General features: G+C 42.0%; 1 protein-coding gene across 1 annotated transcript in view; it reads right to left on the minus strand.

The window, feature by feature from the left end:
- LRRC4C (leucine rich repeat containing 4C) overlaps positions 1 to 26,877 on the minus strand; it is a 1,007,170-nt gene that overhangs the window by 564,740 nt on the left and 415,553 nt on the right. The gene's annotated exons all lie outside the window — the stretch shown is intronic.

A 26,877-nucleotide genomic window follows, 5' to 3' on the forward strand; every position in this document is an offset into this window, starting at 1 on the left:
CAAAAAACAGCATTCAGCTACATCATTAAATAGATCTTTATGAAACTTTAGGTTAAAGGACATTTAATAATAAGTTCTTAATCAATGATCATAGAAGAAGCTGTTCCAAAATCTTTCATTAGATGTGCATATTAAATTCAGGCACTCATTCAAGAGATTATTTTTCAGTTGCTATGAAGCATGTCACAAAGGGCGATATAATAAATAATCAATCTGGTGGTGGTTCTGTCAGTGAGGCAGATAAAGCTCTGGTACATTCATAAAAATAAGAAAGCAAAGCCAGAGTAAAATGATTGGTCCCAATTCTATGCGCCATTCACAGCTCTGCCATATGAAGGATCTGTGGACAAGTGCCTAGGGAGTATAGTGCATGTTCCAGAAGGCAGCTCAAAAGCAGGACTACACTGAATAACCTGGCAGCTACAGCAGTGCACTTTCACAAGTGTTTGTGCATCTAAGGTAACTTACGAAGCTCCACCAAAACTTTTGACCTTGAACCCCCATTAAATAAGAAGCTAAGGAAAAAGGGCACCTTATGTAATGTAATGTTTCCCTGCATGAATAATCAGCAGCATTTGAACCCAAGACTTTCAGCTCTGCACCACAGACCACTAGAGCTAAAGACATTCTCCATTAGCTTTTAACTATCTTATCCATCTAAGATACTTATATGGTCTTCATTATTGTAGTGTCTCACAAGTATTAATTATGTCTGAATCCTCACACTACCACTGTGAGGTAGGAAAGTGCTATTATCCCCATTGTACATATTGGAACTGAGACACAGAGGGTTAACGACTACACTGCAATAAAACACCCGCCACTGGGTCAGCTTCTGGGTCTCAGGCTGTGGGGCTATAAAACTGTAGTGTTGACCTGAGCTGGAGCCTGCGCTCTGAGATGCCTTCCCTTCTCCACAGGGTCCCAGGGGCCATGCTACAGAGTGAGCTTGAATATCTACACTGCAACTGTATAGCTCTGCAGCCTGAGCCCCGCAAGCCTGAGTCACAACTGTGGTATTGCAGTGGAGATGTAGACTCACAGAGACTAAGACCTTGATCTTGTGCCCTCTGCAATCTACAGTAAGTTTCCCATTGACTTCAGAGACTAAGTGACCAAGTCTGTGGCAGAACGGGAAATTCAGCACAGGTATCCTGAGTCCCCAGGCCAGCAAGCTAACCACTGGCCCATCCTTCCTCTGCACAGAATCGAGAGGTTATCATCCTCTAGTGCAGAGGTGAGCAACCTTTTTGGCCTGAGGGCCACATCGGGGTTGCAAAACTATATGGAGGGCCAGGTAGGGAAGGCTGTGTCTCCCCAACCAGCTTGGCCCCCACCCCCTATCTGCCCCTTCCCATTTCCCACCCTCTGACTGCCCCCTCAGAACCTCTGACCCATCCAACCCCCCCCCGCTCCTTGTCCCCTGACAGCCCCCTCCCAGGACTCCCACCCTAACTGTCCCCACGGGACCCCACCCCCTCTCCAACTGCCCCACTCCCTGAGAGGCCCCCTAGGACTCCCACTTCTATCCAACCCCCCCATTCCCCAACGGCCCTCTCCCGAACATCTGCTCCATCCAACCACCCCCCGATCCCTACCCCTGATTACCCCGCCCCCTAACAGGCCTCCTGGGTCTCCCATACCTATCCAGCCCTCCTCCCCATCCCCGTTCCCTGATCTCCCTGCCCCCAGAACCTTGCCCCATCCAACCGCCCCCTGCTCCCTGTCCGCTGACTGCCCCCCGGGTCCTCCTGCTCACCGCACCCTTATCATGCGGGATCCAGCCATGCCGCCGTGCTGTCTGGCAGGAGTGGCAGGCCAGAGGGCTGGCGGCGCAGTGTGCTGAGGCTGCGGGGGAAGGGGAACAGCGGGGAGGAACTGGGGTCTAGCCTCCCTGGCCTGGAGCTCAGGGACCAGGTAGGACGGTCCCGTGGGCTGGATGTGGCCCGCAGGCTGTAGTCTGCCCACCTCTGCTCTAGTGGATGAGATCCTAAAGGATAACATGACCTACACTCTGCCAATGTATTAACACATTTCTGCTCCCTTGTGCATCATTGGGTATATCTACACTGCAGCTAGGAGGTGTGATTCCCAATACGGGTAGGCAAACTTGCACTATCTCAGCTTGAGCAACCAAGCTAAAAAGAGCACTGTGGAAATGGTGGCACTGGCAATGGCTCTGGCTAGCTACCCAAGCTAGACTCAGGGGATCAGGCAGGCTAGGACTGGGGCAGTGCTGCAACAGCCACACTGCTATTTTTAGTGTGCTACTCATGCAGAGCTAGTGAAGGTCTGTCTACACGCACTGGGAATCACACTCCCAGCTTCTGTGTAGACATATCTATTAAGGCCCTCATCCACCAGTTCACTATGTGCAGGCACACTACTGCACTTGGGCAGAGCCTCATTGAAGTAAATGTGCCTTTAAGTCACTTTTGATCACATTATTAATAATGTCTAGTGTTTCCTAGTATTAGCCATGCAGAACCAATGCCACTAAGCTGGATGCTTGTTCTGCCTTAAAAAGAAAATATGACTGAAGATTTAATTGCAGAAAGTTTATTAATGATAACAACTTAAATTAAAATAACTATTATACACCTGCAATATATAGCAGGAGCAAACTTGAGATCTCAGACAATATTAGAAAAAAGGGAGAAAGTATTATTGTCTTAATTTAACAAATGAGAAAACGAACTTGCCCAACAGTTTAGAAGTCAGGAACCAAGTCAATGATCATTTAGTTCTCCCGATAACAATTAACACTATCAATAGTAAGGGTCCCCTGCTCTAAGCACTGGACAATGCTGTCTCACCTTTCCAGGTAGAATTACTCCATTTCATTACATTTAATATCTGTACACACAATGGAAGTATAAAAGTAAGCATGACGCTGAAAGCAATCATGCTTTCAGCATGAAAAGCAAGGAAAACTAAAGTACTGTACTTATGCTACATCTTTTAAAAATGAGTATAGCACATTTTCCAAGAGGAAGGCAATTTATCCCATAAAACCAGAAACATAGTGCATGCTACACTATAAGAGGCAGAAAGAAATAAGAAACTTGAGATCCCTGATGGGCTTTGAAGTACTGGAAAGTTAGAAAATCTCTTTTGGCTTGTAAAGAAACATGGTAGCCACAAACAGTGAATAAGAATCATTTTTACAGGTTGCTATTTGGAGTATAATTGCACTTCAGTATACAGTGTTCTCACTAACTGAAATTAATTAAATGTCTGACTGCTTTTGCGTGGGAAAGAAGTGTATGATATTTTTCCATTTGTCCCTACCCTAGGCTGCTTATTCACCTTATACATATTTAAAGTGACATAATTCAACTCCCATATTAATGTTAATTATTTGAGAAGTTAATCAACTATTCTAACTCACATTTTTTTCTGCTTTTCTCATAGAATAATGGAACTGCATCAGATTTAATATCTATATGTAAGACATATGAATAAAAGCAAAATCAATGCTAACAGCATATGTAATGCTAACAAAGAAACCTAAACATGTATCCTAAATTTCCTTTATCATTAGCATAGCACATTGTCTAATGAAAGGGGCCACTCTTGAATGTATCCCATAAAAACAGAAATATATCATATGTATAGTCCGTGTGGGTTACATAGTTGGCTAAAATTGAGTGAAGATAAATTTAAAATCTATGACATAATTACAGCTGTGTGGGGGGAAATATATCCTTAGAATTATGCAGTGACAATATAAACTCTCTTGACTTTCAAGGGTTCTCTTTCAAATCATGGTTGAGATGCATTAGAGTTGGTCTATATGGTGATGCTTGCACTGCTTATGCCTGTATAATACCTGTTCTGTGGATAAAAGATTTAAATTTCCAGGGGTGTCAATCTGTTACCTTTCATAACCACTAAGGCCCTGATCCAAAGTCCACTAAAGTCAATGGGAGTCTTTCCAGTGACTTCAATGTAGAAAAGACAATTTGTTGTTTTGTAACCCTTCACTTGTAAGTGATGAATAAAGTCATTACAGTATAATCCCCTACAACAGAACATAAATGAATTAAATAGGCTATATTCCTGTTAAACTACTCTGTATCTTCCTCTTTTTGGGTAAGGGGAGGAGGAAAGGGAATGTTCAATTATTGTTATTAAATTTAATTACATTGCTATTTTAAAATGCACTTCTGGGAGAACTATTGTTACGCACAGTTCCTACAGTAACTGTGTACACAGTGCGGTTGTTTACTGGTAAAGCACTTAATGCAGTTATCTGTTGCTATAGGCAACGGGACCCATATCTCTGAGGGAGCGCACTTCACTGCTACCGAACAGTGATCCTAAATTGTGCTTCACTTTTCCTGCACTTTACACCAACCACCTTTCTACCTATTTAAAGTATTTGTCTTATGTGTTTTCCACAACAAATTGTTACTGCACACGTTTTTGTGTGGCAGTTCTTAGGAGTTGCAGCGCAGAAGGTACGGCCCAGGAAGAAGTGGAGTGGGGCTTTCTACCACCCAAACAACACAGGGTTGCTGCAGGTCCCAAACTGATGAAGTTTAGAGCAACTTCCTTATAACTGCTCTTCTTGAGACTCTTCTCTCTAATCCCTCCCCCTCCCCCAAACTCTAAATGTTTGACTACAGATGAACCTCAGAGATAGGATGCTTATAGGGATATTTGTGCAACAGGTATAGTTTGGAAGCCTTAAAATTCAATTTGACCTGCTAAATGGGAGTATTCTGCATGTCAGATTGAATTTTAAGGTCGCAGGAATTTGTGATAAAATTAAAGAATTATATTTGTGTTATAAAATGCCACAGGAAGGTTCAATAAACTCAGAAAAAGAAGTATATTATGTAAGGTTTTTAAAATAATGCCTACAGAATCTACTACTTTCATCTCTATTAAATTCTAATAGAGTAATACATTAAGGTGCTGAAACAAAAACCCTAACATGTAATAATCCAATCTAACCACATAGATATTTTTCTTAAACAGGAGCTCAGTGATATTCAATAGCAGTCACTCTGCCAACAGTGAAAAACGAGATTTAAAGCTGCAGTACTAAGTGGTTTCCCAAGTGCTGTCTACTGACTATTTGTTGAATTTTGCTCATTGTATAACTGCCTTGTAATGCTTGTAGCAGCTACTTACTTTGTTTTTCTCTCTCTCATGAAAAAAGTCATGTAGAATTCAATAGAAAATCATATAATTTTGAGGATTTGTGAACCATTTAATAGTATTGAATAAAGAAATGGTGGTCATTCAATGTTGAATGGTTCAATAAACTCACAGAAAGGAGTAAATTCTATACATTTTCTGAAAATAACTCCTAAAGAATCATATTGGCTTTGTCTCTAATAAATTATAAAGTGAACAGATTATTACCAAACTAACCCTATGGACCAAATTCAGTCTCCAGAATACATGTATGGAAATACACTGAAGTCAATGAAATGGCATCCTCTTACAACAGCTGGTGAGTTTATTTCAACATAAAGCTCTTTGGGGAAGATATGTTTGTTTTGTTCTGTTTTTGTATAGTGCCTAGCACAATGGGGTTCTGGCCCATAGCTAGGGATCCTAGGTAAAAAGACAAAGGTAGGGGTGTGTGTGTGTGTGTGTGTGTGTGTGTGTGTGTGTGTGTGTGTGTGTGTGTGTGTGTGTGTGTGTATATAACATATTATGCAAGGCTGTTGGGGAAAAAAAGGTTATTAAAAAGGTCGTGTTTTATTTGTTTATTTGCTTACTTTATCCATGGATTACTGGAATTCACATTTCAATTTAAACAATGAATTATTTGTAAATTATTATTTAGAAAAACATACTATGCACATATTTACATTCAATTTTTGAGTGTTTATAAATTTTCAGGAAGAAATTTGTTCCTAAGCAATTAGAACCTTGGAGCTGAATTGACAAGATACTGCAACGTGTTAGAGAGAGAAAAGAGCCAAAGAAAATCCTGGTGCTTAAGATTCAAGCTGTTTGTAGTTTAAACAGTACCATCTAATATTGTAACACATATAACAGACATGCAGATTTGGGTTTACAACAGTCTTTCTCTAGCTGAAGCCTGGAAGCCGTGGTGAGATAGGAAAGGAACAGGGTAGGAAGAAGGTAGAACTCATAAGAAGGTATACCCTATAACAAGGCACCATGTGTTCTGCCATTCTATACCCATGAATTTCCATTGCTGCAGAATTCACCTCCAGGATCTGAGCTACCATTTAAAAAAATAATATTGCTGCTAAAATGATCTGCAGAGAAATATTTAACAATGTTGGAATTTAAGTGGTCATGTTTTTAAAAGAGCTGAGGACCCACAGCTTCCATGTAGGGCCTCAAAAGAGAGGCCAGATTTTCAGAAAAATCTCAGTAGTTCTGAGCAGCTCCTATTCTTCTTCTTAAGTGTTTCTGATTGCTAAGCACTTCTGAAAATCTAATGACTTCATTTATGCCTCTTAAATGAGAGCTAAGTACTTTTGAAACTCTGACCCCAGTTGTGGGTGCTGAGCATCTTTAGAGTCTAGCCATGTGTTTCCAGACCTCATGACTGAAAAAATAATCTTGAAAACAAGACTAAAATGTAAATTGATGTACTGTTGACTTCTTGAGTCTCCAAACAGCGTGGAACAATAATATTGAGAAGTGTGAATAGCCCCATTCATCAATGATGAACAATGATCTGTTAACTTTGAAATCTAAATATGTTTTCTGAAATAACAACATTATTAATTATTTCACTGCTGATCATTTTAGCAGCAATATTCAGCTAATATGATTATACCACAATTCCAAACTGCCTCCAGTGCCTCCCTGGTACCAACTGTCCTACTTCGCTCCCAAAGCCTCTAGCTTTCCTCTGACAATTTCTATGATGCAGTTTGGTAGTGCCATTACAAAAATTCACATCATCCTGAAAGCAAAAAATGTGGGAATGACATACAATAAACTGAATTTAATATAAAAATTCATGACACAGCACTTAGCATATTGATTGTGTTTGTCATATGGTGAACTGGCCCTTCAAGGAGGTTGGAACTCAGCCTCACTTGTATCAGGTGTGGCCCAACTCCTACATAAAGAGAATGAGTCCAGGGATCATATGATGGAAGCATGTGACTCAGAAGCAGGCCTGCTGGGAGATATGAAGAGCAGCCTGCATCCAATGACAGAGACTCCAGGTACAGCAGTTCTGAGAGTGAGTGTTTTGTTAAAGACTATTGGGGGAAAAAGGGCTAGTGAAGAGGCCTAACTTGAGTAGATCTCCTTTGAAGGAGGCTTGGGAGAAAGATCTGCAGGGAAGATGATCATGCTAGAGGAAATTCTCAGTAGGTACAGGATGTTAGAACCCTGCACTAAGGGTAGTGATCTTGCTTAGGTGGGAAATCGGTGTTGGTTTGATCTTTAAGTTAATAAAGCAGACTCCCCAAAAGTGAAGATTATTGGGACTAAACTCTCTGTGATTATCTGGGGAAGAAGGAGAAACTGAGGCAGCAGATAAGCCCAAAGCCGATTGGATAAGTCTCTGCTACAGTGTTGTTCAATAAAAATCTCAATTTATTTAATGCATCACTTCACAATATCCACTAGAATGTCAGAGAATCTAAGGACATTGCAGCAACACTTATTCCTCATTGTTGTGGAGTATTACTATTGATAATGGATAAGGAACTTTTGGCTGACCATCACACATAGTATGTGTCAAATATTTATTGAATGCCTAAATACACAAGGATTTTTTTTATTCTTTGTATATCGGGAGGCAAGGGGAAGCCTGGGGGAAATTATCTCAGAAAATAAACTAACAGTTGGTAATGTCTCTAAGTATTTTTTTTTACTTCATTTTACTTTTTGTTGTCTTTACATGATGCCAACAGGTAAGCCTCTAGCTAAAAATAATAATCAATTATCCCCCTTTTCAGGTCAAATCTTTGTGAAGATAGCTGACGTGTAATTCCAGCCAATTTTAACTTTGGAAATGGAATTTTCTTTTTACCTTCCCAATCAGTCACTCAGGCACAGACACAATCTCTGGAATGGAGGTGGAAGGGTGGAAATCAAAGCTCCTTTGAAACTCGTTTGCAAAAAAAGTTTTAAAAGGAAAAATAAAACACAGCGGTTAATTATATGGAAGATATATATATATATATCAGACAATTTGCAACTGAAAATCCCTCCAGAAAAGGGGAAAAGTGAGGCTGATGACACTTCTCCTGTAACACTAATAAATAGTGTCTGCTTACTGTTTCTCCTCTAGCCCTCTCCCTTTTCTCATCTGGCTATAAATAGATATTCATCCTTTGCTGTTGCACTTTTGAAACAACAAGCAAGAGGTTTGTTTGCTTTAGTGGACCCCTATTGTTCCTCACCAAGGATGTAAGCTACTGTTCTGTTTCACAAACGCTGCAATATGCTCTTAGCTCACTCGAATAATGTTGGAGATGATGACTCAGTATGGGGGTGGCCTACACTCCAAGAAGGCCTGGATCATGTTTTAAGCCTACTGACTGACCTTGGTCGTGGGGGTATTTCTATTTCCCTTGACATAGCTGAGATGTATAGCTTCTGATTGGTTCCTCACATGCAAAGAGCTTCATGTGGAGGAGGAAAAGATATTGCATTATTGCCAATCACATGTATCTGAAAGTCATGAGTCAGGCTCCAAAATATCATGATATTTGATTAAAAATAATGAGATTTTCAAAAAATAAATAAATAAAAATGACCTTTGAGGGTTTATTTATGTATTTATTTACTTGCTTTCTGATTCATATTTTCAAACTTTTGTCTGCAACCAGGATATCGAGAAATTTTTTCTTTTAAAATGAAGGCTGGAATTCTCACATAATATATTTCTAAGAGCTGGGGCCTTAAAAAGAACACCAAATATTGTGAGACTTGTGGTAAATTCAGAAGAGTTGGTAACAGAGCATCTTCGCCTGAACTGTTCCTTTCAGATTACATTTCACATGGTCTGAATTAAGTTTAAGATGTCTGTTCAGACACTAATCTATAGCCAACACACACACAAACATACAGATAGCATGATCTCTACTACTTAAACCAGGGATATCTAGAAGGTATAAGAGAGTTCAAAGTCCATTGGTATAACAATTCAGGCATCTACTATCTCACCCAAATTGCCATTATTTGGTAGCGGTGGTATCGTGCTTATTGTGGTGGTATCGTTGTATCTGGCCTGCCTCCCAAAACTAGAGGGTGATATAATAAATACTTAAATAGGTCAGATCCTATCCAGCAGAGGGCAGTGGTTAACCGGACACAGATCCTTTCATGGGGACGTGTAATCCAAAGAACTTTTGAGGGTCACATGCAGTGTTCACTCCAGGGCCAAAAAGATTTGTCCATGGCAAATGCTAGCTCATCTAATTTAATGAGAATGATTCTTTTCTTCTTTTTTTTTTTTAAAGCAGGTATCAGACCACTGCAGTGCCACTTTGCTGGATGAGTGCCAAATGTCCATCCCTGGAGCAGTACGTAGCAGCAGGCAAAGAGGAAATGGGAGGTTCAGATTAACCCCAGAAAAGATAAATGTTAATTGCAAAAGGTTTGTGGTGTTGTTGACAAAATTGACCTATCTAAAGCTCATGAAACTTCCATGATACATTAGAATTTTTTTCCATGTGTACTGTATATTAGATTGAACACAGGGCTAAATTTGAAGCCAGGCTCTACAACTGACTAACTTTAACAATACTTAGCATATACTGTGAAGACTTGGTCATGGGCAATCAGCATAGGGGCTAGAGTCAGAGTCAGCTGCCAAGAATTGGAGTCATGGGTTGATCGGGAGTCAGAAACCTGGGGCCAGAGTCAGGCATCAAGATTAAATCAGGAGAGTTGGTGCTCGGAGGTAAAACTGAGATTAGGAATGAGAAGTCATACACAGGAGACAAGGCCAAGTCAGAAACAAACTGGGTCCTGGAGCCAGGAGGTAAGGCAAAGGTCAAGACCCAGGGACCAAGAGCAGTGCAAGAAAGCAGGGACTGTAGCAGCAGATAGCTGGGGATCTGCATAGTTGCACAGATAAATCTCCTGTATCCTCCCCCAACTAAAATAGTACGTCTGGGCCAGTCACAAATATCCTGTCATTTGGGCCCTTTGTGTGTGGCACACCCTGTGGTGGTTGGGCCCTAGAGGCTCATGACTTGCCAAGCGTTTCTGCTGCCACAGCTGTTAGGTGGTGGCATGGAGTGGTTGCCTCCAGGGCAATCCACGGACCCAGGTCCTAGTCCTGCTTCTTCTTACACTTATCTGGCATTTTACCAATATGATGTAGCAAAGCCTCAGAATGTCTTTTCTAATGTAGGTTAATAACATTCCTATTTTACAAACAGGGAAACTGAGGCACAAATTCAGAGGCTTGCCTAAGGTAGTGTCAGAAGAACACAAATCTCCCAGAGTATAGCTCTGGCCTTAATCCACCAAGGCATATTGCTTATATTATTACTTAATATTCTTTACGGTGTACCTGAACACTCAGCAGTACAGAAAAAATACAAGGTCCCTGGACAAGGAGCTACAAATCAGTATTAGATAGTACGTGATGAGGAGGGTAACAGACAAAGGTAATATCAAGAAAACATGGTTACTCAACAAGAAGATAGTTCTGAAAAAATGGGCAAATAAGGCATGGAGGCTGACCACACTGGTGAAGCAGAGCGTAAGAAATGGGAAAATGTGCTAAAGGACAAGGACAGTAAGTAGAGAGGATAGTTACATTTGGCCCTGATGGTGGAGGAATTCAAGGAGATGGGGGTAGGCTGATCTGGTTACAACGACAGTCCAGCAAACTGATCTTAGCGGCTGCACTTCATATGAACTATAGTGGGCTATAATGTATGTTAAGGAAGTTGGTGCGGAGAGGTTACTATTATCAAGCTTCAAGCTGATAAGGGCATGGAGAAGAGTTTTAGCTGTCTGGACAGAAAAAAAGATCAGATCTTTAAGATGTTTTGCAAAGAAGTGGCAAGATTTGAACCTGGCCTAATATAAGGAGCAAGGGAAATGGAGGAGTGGAAGATGACTCCCAGGTTACAGGTATGTGTCAGAGGGAGGATGATAATATCAACAGTAACAGAGAATAGAGGGAGTAGAGACACTTTGGAAGGAAATCAGTTTTGGCCATGTAAACATTCAATCAGTACTGAGATATTCAGGAATGAATCCTCCTTAAGTGCACAAATATACATCCATTTCCCTACATCCCCCTTTTACTTCAGACAGAAAACACCTGTAATATTTCAAGTTGCAGTAGCTTTTGGTATGGATGGATGTGTGTGTGTGTGGGGGGGGGGAATCATAAGAGAGCAACCAATCGAGGTATGCAGAAACATGCAAAACAAATTGGCAAAAAAAAATGCCTGATGTTCGGTAAAACAACATTCACTAACTTCGCACAAATCCAAATCATTAAATTTTTTCCAAGAAAAAACAAAAAAAGGAATACCAAATAAATTTCAATTGTTTCTGGATATAGAGGAGCTAAAACCATTTTTTACCTCAAAGAACCTCCTGTTGTACACCCAAGACAAGAACAAAGATTTTTTTTTAAATTGAATTTGCTGAAGATGTAATGTTTTTCCATATATTTCTATAGAATCATTATGCTTGACTTAAACCAAACAGACTGAGGAACGTGTTACCTTAGCCAATATTTTTACTGATGCAACCTGTATTTAACTAGAGAGGGCTGAAACTAGGCATTTCTATTCCACAGGAAATTCTGACATTTCCAAAAAGATTTTGTTCTGAATCAGACAAGAAAAAACAGGACATTCAAAATTTCCAATAATAAAGTGAGTCTAATATCCTGGGACTGATGCAGCTACAATTATGCTGCATACATAATTTCCAATGCAACAGAGATCCCCCAAAAATCACTTGGAAAAAATCAAAATGTTTCAATCTGAGGTGGTTTTTTGAAGCAAACAGAGCAGCCAGCTGCCCTGACTCCCAAGGAACTCCTCTCACTGCCCCAACTCCGCATGACTTCCCAGGTGGCCTGACTTCATGAGGTAGGGCTACATAGGGAATCCCTCTGTGTCAGGAGAGTCCTCCACTGCACAATGAGGAGCCTAGAAACCCTGAGAGCCCCATCTCAAGCTCAGATTCCCAGAGCTTCAAGGCTCCCCTCGGCTCTGCAGCAGGGAGCCTGGAAGCCTTTGGGTCCTCAACTTCATGGAAATCCACATGGCAGAGCTGCCCCAGAGCAGCAGACCTTGGAAGCACTGGAGTCTGCTGCAGCCCTCCAGGTGAACCCTGCACCTATGTTTTGCGGAAGTTTGTCAAAACCGAAATGTTTCTGTGAAACCTTGTGGTTTCGACACTTTCAAATAAAAACATGTTTGCTGGGAAATTCCTGAGCAGGTGTACATTTAACACAGTGGCTCTTTGTTTCCTTCTAGTGTTCAGTATCCTTCTAGTGTCTGTTGGGGATGGCCACTAGGTAACTCAAGGGGATGGAAGACCACAAGTGTCGATGAAGCCCCCTCACTCTAGGCCCAGATGGCCCCCCCTTCCCTTTTCTGCCCAGAGATACTCACAGCAGTCACACTGAGAAGTTTGCAACACTGTATTGCAAGCGCAGACTGGCTGGAGCAAGATTAGGTCAAGCAGGACAGGAATGTTAGATAATGCTGAACAAACAACTCCATATATGGGGAAATAGATGATAAGAGGAAAAAGGGGGACTGGCTGGTATACCGGATTGGCTATATGGATACTCAGGGCAGCTTGCTATTGGATAAGTATGCTAAAGAATGAATGTATAAAATATGTGTAACTGCTTGCACTGGTGTGCAGGATTTGAGATTGTTGTCTCCCTGTACTGCTTGAAGCTTCAAATAAACTTTTCTACTTCTCCACCCCGTTGTGATTATTGGGCAATGCACACCGGGCAACGAATCCAGCTGTTGTTTGCCTCGGGCATTTTGTGCCAGCAACAGTTTTTGGCGTCCCTGGGTGGACTAGAGGCTACAACACAAGCCTTGCCCAGATCCCTTGTGGGGACTGGCGGGTGAGGACTCCGACCGACGCCCAGAGCACAGCGGTGTGATTCCCGGGGACCTCGAGGGGCATAGCCCAACCGGCCCCGTAGGACACAATGGTGCAACATGCCTGATAAGTGGAGAAGTGCCATGGGCGACGGTAGGGAACCGGTCCTTCGGATAAGGTAGGAACCTTTTGAAATCTGGATTGTCTGCTCTGTTTTGAACCTGGGGACGCCCAGAGTTACCCTGTAGGCATGGGACAGTGACAGAGCTCGAGAGGCAGGGCACAGTATACGCCCCTAGAGTGTATCCTAGCAAATTGGAAGGTATTTGGATCGGATCCGATGACTAAGAATAAATTAAAACGATACTGTACAGCTGACTGGATATCAACTAGAGGACCAGGAACGGTGGCCACCAGGAGGATCAATTAATTACAATACGATCCTCCAGTTACTTTCGTTCTGTCAGCGAACAGGGAAATGGAATGAGCATCTGTATGCACATTTGTTTTTGGCTTTGTGTAATCGATCAGATGTCTTACAGTGATGTAATTTGACTCCGACTGGTTCGGTAGTGGCTAATGTTAGTCCCCAGACCCTCACCCCAACTGTGATGGCAGGTCCAGTGTCCCCTTCGGCCCCCATGCCCCCACCTGATAGGGCCCCTACAGTGGGCTTATATCCTTTACTTACTGAAACTAAGATCTCTCGTACTGGCATGGGTGAGCGTCCGGCCACGACTATGCAGGTCTATACCCATGTGCCCTTTAACCCTATGGATTTGGCTGCTTTCAAAGTACAGGCAGGGGAGTTTTCCACCAACCCCAGTAGGTTTATTTCAGTTTTTGAGGGCTGTCTTAGCAGCTATAAGCCGGATTGGGACGATTGCATTGTCCTCCTGCGCACCTTATTGTCTGAGATCAAACGACAACAGGTCGTGTCCAAGGCAAGGGAGGAGGCACAGAGACGGTACAACCAAGATCGTAATAATGTCCCTGACCCGGATGAGCAGGTCCCCCGAGTAGACCCCAGGTGGAACCCAAATGATCCTGCGGGTATGACCCGGCTTACCACCTATAAGCAGTTGCTTTTGCATGGACTCTGTCACTCAGCTGTCCGACATAATAATTGGGCAAAACTGTATGAGGTAATGCAGGATCTAAAGGAAAGCCCAGGGGCCTTCCTACAGCGTGTTCGGGACGCTATTCGACAGAACACCAATGCAGACCACGATGATCAGGAAACTGAGGCAATCATTAAGGGAATTTTCACGAGCAGAGCAGCCCCTGATATTAAGAGGAAGTTACAGAAAAAAAGAGGATCTAATGGGTATGACCATGGCACAAATCTTAGAGACTGCAAACCAAGCTTATAGTCTAAGGGAGGCAGAAAAGGAGAAAAAGCAAGTTAGAATGATGGTAGCGGCGGTACAGGCCGGCACTACGGGAAGTGGCCGGGGAGGAAGGGGCCATGGACACGGACATCTAGGCCCGCAGGAGAGACAACTGGGTCGCAACCAGTGTGCCTCATGCAGACAAAAGGGACACTGGAAGAATGAGTGTCCAGAGAGGAATGGAAAGGGGGGCACCCCTATGATGGCAATGGAGTAACAGGAATAGGGGTGTCAGGGGGGACGGACCTCCCTGCCCCCGGAACCCTGAGTAAAGATGCGGGTGGGAAGTTGTGAAATAGACTTTTTAGTGGACTCTGGAGCAGCACAAACTGTCGTGAATTGACCCCTTCAGTTGCCGGTAGCAGACACCCTTACCGTGGTGGGCGCCCCAGGCAGAGGCACCAAGTGCCCAGTGTATGCCCCAGCAGAATGCGCTTTGGGAAATAGGACTATATCTCACAAGCTGATCTATCTCCCCGAGTGCCCGACGCCTCTGCTGGGACGGGATCTGCTTTGTCGCTTAGGCGCCACCTTGCAGTTTACTCAAGACGAAATAACCCTTACCCTACCCCCCGAGACTGCATGGATCATGACCCTTACAGTTGAGCCCTCAGCTATGCAAGCCCCAGAATGGAGCCTGTGGGAAGACTGGGTGTACCCTCTAGTGTGGGCAGCGGGGGTCCCAGGAAAAGCTACCCATCAAGTCCCTGTTAAGGTTCAGCTCCTGCCGGTGCGTGTTAAACAGTATCCAATTGCGAGGGAAGCCAGAGAAGGTTTACAGAACACTATAGATCAGTTCCTAACATATGGAAACCTCCAGGAATTCCAATGAGCCTGGAACACTCCCATCCTGCCCGTACAAAAACCTGATGGCACATATCGCTTGGTACAGCATCTGAGGGCGGTTAATGAACAGGTTAAAACTCTGCACCCCCTGGTTCTGAATCCGTATACCTTACTGACTTCTGTAGGAGCCATTCTGTAGGAGGCCATTTTTTGGTCCTCAATTTGAAAGATGCGTTCTTCGCTATTCCTGTAGATACCTCGTCCCAAGAAATCTTTTCTTTCGAGTGGGAGGACACAAAAAGGGTTAAAAAGCAACTATTTTGGACATTATTGGCCCAGGGATTTAAAAATTCCCCACCCTTTTTGGCCAGGCTTTGGCCAGGGATCTGGAAGAGTGAACAATGAGGAGGGGGCTCTTCTTCTTCAATATGTAGATTATTTGTTAATTGCTACAGTGGGCCTAACCCCATGCCTCAAAGCCACTGTGGGCAATGAATCCAACTGTTGCTTGCCTCAGGCAGTTTGTGCCAGCAACATGTCCATATAGATTCATAGGTTTATGAGTCCACTACTAGCTCTGAAACAACTGACCTCGTCCTTCAGCTCAAGTCACTCATTCTTTTTGAAGAGGTTCTGGATTCAGTCCTTGCCACAACCTGACCAGGTCATCATTACACTAAAACATGGATGGGGAAGGGGAATTAGTCATTTCCTTATAGTTAAAAACATTTTGTGCACTCATCAGATCACAAGATGTTGCTTATGAAAAAAAGTGTTAATTGATTTTTTTAAATAATCATTTCAACGCTTATCCTTAAAACTATAATTTATTAGAAGGAATGCAAGAGAGGTGTCAGTCTCCGAACAAACAAAAACAAACACCGGTCCAAAAGCAGCAAAAGGGAATACAGAGAATTAATTCTTTTTTTTTTGGGGGGGGGGACGCTAGGGGGAGTGGTGGAGAGAATGAGTTTAAGTACTAATGATACAAGTAATGTAGACTTAAGTCACCTATGTGATGAGCAGGTATAGCACGGGCAGCAGCAACTGATTCCCACAATATTGTTCCTCCTAATGAACTGTGTGTCTGACCTGGATGAAACAACTCTGAATCTACATGGCCCACATTCAATACTTTGCCTCTCTGCTAAATTTGCCAACAATGTCATTTATGGACAGATAAGCTGGGTGAGATAATATCTTTTATTGGTGACAGAGACAAGCTTTCAACAGAGCTCTATGTACCTCAAAAGTTTGTCTCCTTCACCAACAAAAGATGTTCCAATAAAAGATATGACTTCCCCGATCTTGTCTTTTTAATATCCTAGGACAAACACTGCTACAACAACACTACAAAATGTCATTTATGACAGTCATTTTTGTGATGTGGACATCTGTCCCTTAGTCCTTGGGCTTAGATAATCAGGTCATTCCACATAGTTCAAACAGCTGTGTGATGATTATGAATGGGCCAAGTCCAAACAGGTACCCTCATGGTGAAAGGTCATGGCAAATATCATGAGTCATCAGAACTCCCTAGATTCTTTATAAGTTAGTTCATCCTTGGACAGTTGATTTTATTATGCCTTTCTTTTTATTTTTAATGTGGCAATAAGTACCCACCCTATGTTTTGGATGGCAATCATAGGTGAAAACACACAAACTAATACAAAAGTCTTGTCCATTAATATAACTCCTCCAACCCACAATATAGTTCATCTTCAATAACCTGAGGGAAAAGAGAAAGAAAACATGTTCTTCAGAGTATGCCAGGGAAGTTAACAAATCCAGGGTTCAGCAGCTGAGGGACAGCAAGTTTCAAAGCTGAGGCATCCTCAGGGAGAATGCCTGGCCACAAGCCTCCTTTCATTTACAATGTGGGGACTCAAATATATATCATGGTGAGAGAGACAGCAATTAGTAGATTGATTCAAATCATCCATCTTTATGTTACCTAACTGGGTGTGTTTCACAGACTACCATCCTCTTGGGACATGTGGTCCCTTCTCTTACTCTATTTAAAATTCATACATCAGCCAGAAGGAAAAAAAAACAACCTTTTCCAAGACATTTTAGAGTCTCTGCTCTCCTAAATTCTAATAAATGCATGCAGAACACATGGTGAATCTTAGCAGGTGTTTTTTCCCCAACCTGCTCTACATCCACAGTCAACACACAATGCAAACTCCAAACTCATCCCCTGTGCTGAAGTTTAGCTGTATTAGTAAAGATATTAACAATAAGGTAACAAAGATCAACTCCAAAGACACGTCCTTGATCCTCTCTCTCCTAGAGAATAACTCTCACTTTCATTATATGCAGTGGGGTAAAAAGTCATCTGCCTCATTCAGCAAAACCCACTTAATACTTTCTCCACTAGCAAGGTGGATTGTTTCAGATAAATAGTTCAATAATTGTTATTCCTGCAAGAAGAAATGATAAAATAAACATTTCTACTTAATTCAGAAGTTGTTTAAGAAATAATTCCATTCAAAAATTCCTTAGATCAAGGGATACATTTTGCAGTTTGGTTTATATCACAGGCAAACCCCCCCCCCCCAAAAAAAACCAACTGTTTAAGTTCAGGAATTCAGAATTCATTTTTCAATGGAGAGCCCAATACTCTTCTGCTCCAAATCCAAATTTGGACATAGTGATTGTCAAGGTTCCTTCCCCACTCTGAACTCTAGGGTAGAGATGTGGGGACCTGCATAAAAACCTCCTAAGCTTACTTTTACCAGCTTAGGTTAAAACTTCCCCAAAGTACAAACTATTTTACCTTTTGCCCTTGGACTTCCACTGCCACCACCAAACGTCTGGGTTTATTTTTGAGAAAGCGTTGTCTGGAAACATCTTTCCCCACAAAATCCTCACCAAAATCTTGCACCCCCCTGCTTGGGGAAGGCTTGATAAAAATCCTCACCAATTTGCATAGGTGACCACAGACCCAAACCCTTGGATCTTAAGAAAACTGAAAAAAGCATTCAATTTCTTACAAGAAGAATTTTAATATAAGAAAAGGTAAAAAGAATCACCTCTGTAAAATCAGGATGGTAAATACCTTACAGGGTAATTAGATTCAAAACATAGAGAATCCCTCTAGGCAAAACCTTAAGTTACAAAAAGACACAAAGACAGGACTATCCATTATATTCAGCACAGCTTATTTCCTCAGCCATTTAAAGAAATCATAATCTAATGCATTTCTAGCTAGATTATTTACTAAATTCTAAGTCTCCATTCCTGTTCTGTCCCTGGCAAAAGCATCACACAGACAGACCTTTTGTTTCTCCCTCCCTCCAGCTTTTGAAAGTATTTTGTCTCCTCATTGGTCATTTTGGTCAGGTGCCAGCAAGGTTATCCTAGCTTCTTAACCCTTTACAGGTGAAAGGGTATTTCCTCTGGCCAGGAGGGATTTTAAAGGTGTTTACCCTTCCCTTTATTTTTATGACAGTGATAATAAGACTCAATAACATTTTGTAGGTAAATAAGGAAAATGATTTTACATTCTTTGTACACATTTGGAAATGGTTTATGGATTTTAAATACTTTGAAATATAGGTTAACAAATGAGACCCTAATAATCGAACACACACTTTTTTACAAGCTGAAGGACACTTTAAAAAGACCCCAATTTATTTATTTATTTTTTAAAAAAACCAAAGCTAGAAACAGAATACATCACCCTGTCTTGTTTCAGGCTTATAAAAACAGAACAGTCCTAAAAGTATTTTCTTCAACCGACATTACTGATATTTGCATTTTGCAGATGCACAGTCTGTGACTGTTAAAATCTATGGATCTTCCATTATTCCAGGTGAATGGAAGAGGAAGTGAAGCCAGGTTCCTTTGTGTATAAATTAATATCAGCTTAATTTAAATAAACAGCATACATTGAGAGGATCACTTACAAGGCAGAATTTACCAGGAATGCCAAGTACTAGAGAGGAAGGATGGTCCAGTGGTTAGGGTGCAATACTGAAACCTCAAAGAGACTGTGCTACATATTCCCTATGTGACACTGGGAAAGTCATAAAAGCATGTCTTCACTACAAAGTTAACTTAGGTTCTTATTCAAGTGTTGCCCCCAACCCTATTCTCAAAAGCTCACTAAAGTACGGTTGTGTTTTAAACTCAAGCTGCCCTGTCAAGGGTATCAGCTAACTGTTTAATGGGTGTAAAGTGCTTTGAAGATATAAAGTGCTGGTTAAATATTCTAGTCTCTGAACTTTAATAAAAAAATCTGAAGGTTAACACAAGTAAAAATAACTCCCTATAATTAAATGGTTCAGACCCCCTGCCAACTCTGCAGTATATCAGCCTGTGTCTCATTCAGAATCAAGCAAACACAGGTCCGAGCCTGCTGAGCTGTCCCCATTACAAAAGGGCAAACAAACATGTTTTCTTTGTGCTCTGTCAATAATTAAATTTCCTCTGCCTCACTGAGGATCCCCTATTGGCAGTGAAAAATATGAGGTATTTTAGTGGGTCAGACTCTGGCTGTTTTTATTATTTCAAACATGGCAGACTGCATTTGTAACTTTCAAATCAACTAGCCAGGCAGCTTTGTCTCTTAAGTCTACTCAGTGATGGCTGGCAAAATTTCATTTCATGGGAATAAAAAGCTCAGCAAGATATTAGCCCTCCTTTACCAAGGAGCAATCAGAAGAAAAATGTAAAGCGTCTCCAAGCAATATGTTTTTCCTTAACCCTCCGAGATTCTGTGACCATTATTACAGCTGGTACGGCTGTTTAGGGTTCACCAGAACTAGTGCAATGATTTGCCTTGTATTGATCAATTTCCCTCTGGCAAATGGGTAACTAAAGACTCTGGGGCCTACATTTTCAAAAATGGACACTGTTTATGGGGTACATAACATGAAACACCTTGGACCCCATTTTCAGAGGTCACCTGCAATTCTCACTAACTTCAATGGCAGCCGTGGAGGCTCAGCATTTTTTAAAATGAGGCCCAAGGAAACTCAAAATAGGCATTCAAAATTTGAAATACCCCAAAACCATGGCCAATTTTAGAAACAATGGGCCGAAAAAGCTGTACCAGTAATAACAGGTAATAGGGATCCTTTAGTTCACACAGCTAGAGACATTTTTTGAAGCAGAAGGCTGTGACTTCCATTCCACAATGCTGCATGAATATGGTTAGTATAATATCTAACTTGGGGAGGGCCCAATCCTGTTCCCGTTGAAGTCATTGGACATTTTGACACTGGCATTAATAAGAACAAGGGCATACCCTTAGTCTTAAAAATAAATTTATTTAGTACTCTGGAAAAGAGCAATTTTAAAATGGGTTTGTGTTTAAATTGTCCACATTTTCAGGGGCCAATTTCCTCCCCCACCATTTCATGTTGATTTCAGCTCGCATTGGTACGAGCGGAAGTTACTTCCACTGCAGTAGGAAAAGAAATCCCTTGGCTGCTTCAATTTACAGAGGATTGAACATTTAAAATGGAAAGGGAGAAAGTAATATTTCAGTGCTCTTAGAGGTCAGTGATCTCTCTTGAGAGGCTGCTTAACTTCTTCCAAAGTTATCTTATAACCCAAGTGGGGTTAAGAAGTTAATCACAAGATGAATCATAAAAATTAGAGATGGAGAAGAACTGTTAACAAGAATTTAGAAAGTGGCCTCAAAGGAGATTGAGATCTTTCACTATCTAGTGATGGAGTTTCATAGAAAATTCTGAGGTCTCAGTGAGCTTGTTAACGTATATTTATAGGTTTTAGAGTAGCAGCCGTGTTAGTCTGTATCCATAAAAAGAAAAGGAGTACTTGTGGCACCTTAGAGACTAACAAATTTATTAGAGCATAAGCTTTCGTGAGCTACACTTACAGCTCACGAAAGCTTATGCTCTAATAAATTTGTTAGTCTCTAAGATGCCACAAGTACTGCTTTTCTTTTAATGTATATTTATAATGCCCCAACCACTAGCTTCATAGGCCTTTCCTCCTTCCCTCCCCCAAAGTCTGCAGCTCCATGTGACCCAGCCTATTTGAATATTTACCTTTTCAATGTCCTCTAGTCATTCTTCCTAGATAGGACAGGATTGAGCCTTAGTTTAGTTTCTACTAATATATAAAGTTAAATGGTAGTCCTGAGAATCGCTCCCTTGGAGCTCACTCACTGTCCAAGAGCAGTGCATAAATTAAAGCAACTGCCCAAACAGTCTTAGCCTCCTAACACTTATCTCCCACATTTGCAATAAGGGAGCTGTGGCTATGACAGACATTGACCTTGCGAACAAGGGTGATCCAGTTGATACAGTGTACTTGAAGTTTCAGAAAGCCTTTGACAAGGATTCTCACCAAAGGCTATTAAGCAAATTAAGCAGTCATTGGATAAGAGGGAAGATCCTCTCATGGATCAGTAACTGGTTAAAGGATAAGAAACAAAAGGTAGGAATAAATAGTTTTCACAGTGGAGACAGATAAATAGTAGAGAGCCCCTCCCGGCACCACCACTACCACAAGGATCTGTACTAGGACGAGTGCTGTTCAAAATAGTCGTAAATGATCTGGAAAAGGGGATAAACAGTGAGGTTGCAAAATTTGCAGGTGATACAAAATTACTCAAAATAGTGAAGTCCAAAGCTGACTGCGAAGAGCTAGAAAGGGATCTCACAAAACTGGGTGACTGGACAACAAAATGGCAGATGAAATTCAATATTGTTAAGTACAAAATAATGCACATTGGAAAACATAATCCAAAGTATACATACAAAATGATGGGGTCTAAATTAATTGTTACCACTCAAGAGAGAGATCTTGGAGTCATTGTGAATAGTTCTCTGAAAACATCTGCTCAATGTGCAGTGGCAGTCAAAAAAGCTAACAATGTTAGGAACCATTAAGAAAGAGCTAGTAAGAAGACACAAAATATCATAATGATAAGATATAAATCCATGGTACACCCACACCTTTAATACTGAGTGCAGTTCTGGTCACCCCATCCCAAAAAAAGATGTATTAGAATTGGAATCAGAGAAGGGCAACAAAATGTTTAAGAGTATATAACAGGTTCCATACAAGGAAAGATTAAAAAGATGGGGATAGTTTAGTTTAGAAAAGAGATTGTGACGTTATTGACATAAACTGTGACCATATAGATCATTGTTGCACCAGTTCTTGTACAGAGGAGGCCAAGTGGGATGTCTATGGAAAGGTAGTAGTTTGCTGGTTATGATTATGCTGTCTGTATGTATGTATCATTTTTGCATTTGAAGTTATGAATATTGGCTATGTATTTGTTTGATTCTATATAGCCTCAAGAAAAGGAGTACTTGTGGCACCTTAGAGACTAACAAATTTATTTGAGCATAAGCTTTCCTGAGCTACAGCTCACTTCATCGGATGCATTTGATGGAAAACACAGTGGGGAGATTTATATACACACAAAGAGAACATGAAACAATGGGTTTTATCATACACACTGTAAGGAGAGTGATCACTTAAGATGAGCCATCACCAGCAGCGGGGGGGGGGAGGAGAAAAACCTTTCATGGTGACAAGCAAAGTAGGCTATTTCCAGCAGTTAACAGGAAGAATGGGGGGTAGGGTGGGGGGGGAGAAATAACACGGGAAAATAGTTTTACATTGTGTAATGACTCATCCATTCCCAGTCTCTATTCAAGCCTAAGTTAATTGTATCCAGTTTGCAAATTAATTTCAATTCAGCAGTCTCTCGTTGGAGTCTGTTTTTGAAGCTTTTTTGTTGAAGGATAGCCACTCTTAGGTCTGTGATCGAGTGACCAGAGAGATTGAAGTGTTCTCCGACTGGTTTTTGAATATTATAATTTTTGACGTCTGATTTGTGTCCATTTATTCTTTTATGTAGAGACTGTCCAGTTTGACCAATGTACATGGCAGAGGGGCATTGCTGGCACATGATGGCATATATCACATTGGTAGATGCGCAGGTGAACGAGCCTCTGATAGTGTGGCTGATGTGATTAGGCCCTATGATGGTGTCCCCTGCATAGATATGTGAACAGAGTTGGCAACGGGCTTTGTTGCAAGGATAGGTTCCTGGGTTAGTGGTCCTGTTGTGTGGTGTGTGGTTGCTGGTGAGTATTTGCTTCAGATTGGGGGGCTGTCTGTAAGCAAGGACTGGCCTGTCTCCCAAGATCTGTGAGAGTGATGGGTCGTCCTTCAGGATAGATTGTAGATCCTTGATGATGCGTTGGAGAGGTTTTAGTTGGGGGCTGAAGGTGATGGCTAGTGGCGTTCTGCTATTTTCTTTGTTGGGTCTGTCGAACAGTTGTAGTAGGTGACTTCTGGGTACTCTTCTGGTTCTGTCAATCTGTTTCTTCACTTCAGCAGGTGGGTATTGTAGTTGTAGGAATTCATGATAGAGATCTTGTAGGTGTTTGTCTCTGTCTGAGGGGTTGGAGCAAATGCAGTAATATCGTAGAGCTTGGCTGTAGACAATGGATCGTGTGGTATGATCTGGATGAAAGCTAGAGGCATGTAGGTAGGAATAGCGGTCAGTAGGTTTCCGATATAGGGTGATGTTTATGTGACCATCGCTTATTAGCACCGTAGTGTCCAGGAAGTGGATCTCTTGTGTGGACTGGTCCAGGCTGAGGTTGGTGGAATGGAAATTGTTGAAATCATGGTGGAATTCCTCAAGGGCTTCTTTTCCATGGGTCCAGATGATGAAGATGTCATCAATGTAGAGCAAGTAGAGTAGGGGCATTAGGAGACGAGAGCTGAGGAAGCGTTGTTCTAAGACAGCCATAAAAATGTTAAGGAGTACCCGTGGCACCTTAGAGACTAACAAATTTATTAGAGCATAAGCTTTCGTGAGCTACAGCTCACTTCATCGGATGCATTTGGTGGAAAAAGCAGAGGAGAGATTTATATACACACACAGAGAACATGAAACAATGGGTTTATCATACACACTGTAAGGAGAAAAAAGAAAAGGAGTACTTGTGGCACCTTAGAGACTAACAAATTTATTAGAGCATAAGCTTTCGTGAGCTACAGCTCACTTCATCGGATGAGTGATCACTTAAGATAAGCCATCACCAGCAGCAGGGGGGGAAAGGAGGAAAACCTTTCATGGTGACAAGCAAGGTAGGCTAATTCCAGCAGTTAACAAGAATATCAGAGGAACGGGGGGGGGGGGGGAGGAGGGAGAAATACCATGGGGAAATAGTTTTACTTTGTGTAATGACTCATCCATTCCCAGTCTCTATTCAAGCCTAAGTTAATTGTATCCAGTTTGCAAATTAATTCCAATTCAGCAGTCTCTCGTTGGAGTCTGTTTTTGAAGCTTTTTTGTTGAAGTATAGCCACTCTTAGGTCTGTGATCGAGTAACCAGAGAGATTGAAGTGTTCTCCAACTGGTTTTTGAATGTTATAATTCTTTACGTCTGATTTGTGTCCATTCATTCTTTTATGTAGAGACTGTCCAGTTTGGCCAATGTACATGGCAGAGGGGCATTGCTGGCACATGATGGCATATATCACATTGGTAGATGCGCAGGTGAACGAGCCTCTGATAGTGTGGCTGATGTGATTAGGCCCTATGATGGTATCCCCTGAATAGATGATATGTGGACAGAGTTGGCAACGGGCTTTGTTGCAAGGATAGGTTCCTGGGTTAGTGGTTCTGTTCGTTTGGTGACAATGTATACCTTCAAATCAGCGCCACTGCGATGGGTACCCGCATGGCCCCACAGTATGCCAACATTTTTATGGCTGACTTAGAACAACGCTTCCTCAGCTCTCGTCCCCTAATGCCCCTACTCTAATTGCGCTACATTGATGACATCTTCATCATCTGGACCCATGGAAAAGAAGCTCTTGAGGAATTCCACCATGATTTCAACAATTTCCATCCCACCATCAACCTCAGCCTGGACCAGTCCACACAAGAGATCCACTTCCTGGACACTACGGTGCTAATAAGCGATGGTCACATAAACACCACCCTATATCGGAAACTTACTGACCGCTATTCCTACCTACATGCCTCTAGCTTTCATCCAGATCATACCACTCGATCCATTGTCTATAGCCAAGCGCTACGATATAACCGCATTTGCTCCAACCCCTCAGACAGAGACAAACACCTACAAGATCTCTATCATGCATTCCTACAACTACAATACCCACCTGCTGAAGTGAAGAAACAGATTGACAGAGCCAGAAGAGTACCCAGAAGTCACCTACTACAGGACAGGCCCAACAAAGAAAACAACAGAACGCCACTAGCCATCACCTTCAGCCCCCAACTAAAACCTCTCCAACGCATCATCAAGGATCTACAACCTATCCTGAAGGACGACCCATCGCTCTCACAGATCTTGGGAGACAGACCAGTCCTTGCTTACAGACAGCCCCCCAATCTGAAGCAAATACTCACCAGCAACCACACACCACACAACAGAACCACTAACCCAGGAACTTATCCTTGCAACAAAGCCCGTTGCCAACTCTGTCCACATATCTATTCAGGGGATACCATCATAGGGCCTAATCACATCAGCCACACTATCAGAGGCTTGTTCACCTGCGCATCTACCAATGTGATATATGCCATCATGTGCCAGCAATGCCCCTCTGCCATGTACATTGGCCAAACTGGACAGTCTCTACGTAAAAGAATGAATGGACACAAATCAGACGTCAAGAATTATAACATTCAAAAACCAGTTGGAGAACACTTCAATCTCTCTGGTCACTCGATCACAGACCTAAGAGTGGCTATACTTCAACAAAAAAGCTTCAAAAACAGACTCCAACGAGAGACTGCTGAATTGGAATTAATTTGCAAACTGGATACAATTAACTTAGGCTTGAATAGAGACTGGGAATGGATGAGTCATTACACAAAGTAAAACTATTTCCCCATGGTATTTCTCCCTGCCACCCCACCCCCCACTGTTCCTCTGATATTCTTGTTAACTGCTGGAATTAGCCTACCTTGCTTGTCACCATGAAAGGTTTTCCTCCTTTCCCCCCCCTGCTGCTGGTGATGGCTTATCTTAAGTGATCACTCTCCTTACAGTGTGTATGATAAACCCATTGTTTCATTTTCTCTGTGTGTGTGTATATAAATCTCTCCTCTGCTTTTTCCACCAAATGCATCCGATGAAGTGAGCTGTAGCTCACGAAAGCTTATGCTCTAATAAATTTGTTAGTCTCTAAGGTGCCACGGGTACTCCTTTTCTTTTTGCGAATACAGACTAACACGGCTGCTACTCTGAAACCTGTCATAAAAATGTTGGCATACTGTGGGGCCATGCGGGTACCCATCGCAGTGCCGCTGATTTGAAGGTATACATTGTCCCCAAATGTGAAATAGTTATAGGTGAGGACAAAGTCAAAGTTCAGCCATCATTTTTGCCGTGACATTATCGGGGATACTGTTCCTGACGGCTTGGAGTCCATCTTTGTGTGGAATGTTGGTGTAGAGAGCTTCTACATCCATAGTGGCTAGGATGGTGTTTTTAGGAAGATCACCAATGGATTGTAGTTTCCTCAGGAAGTCAGTGGTGTCTCGAAGATAGCTGGGAGCGCTGGTAATGTAGGGCCTGAGGAGGGAGTCTACATAGCCAGACAGTCCTGCTGTCAGGGTGCCAATGCCTGAGATGATGGGGCGTCCAGGATTTCCAGGTTTATGGATCTTGGGTAGCAGATAGAATACCCCAGGTCGGGGTTC

This window comes from Dermochelys coriacea, chromosome 6 (genome assembly GCF_009764565.3).
Source record: "Dermochelys coriacea isolate rDerCor1 chromosome 6, rDerCor1.pri.v4, whole genome shotgun sequence".
NCBI classification, from domain to species: domain Eukaryota; kingdom Metazoa; phylum Chordata; order Testudines; family Dermochelyidae; genus Dermochelys; species Dermochelys coriacea.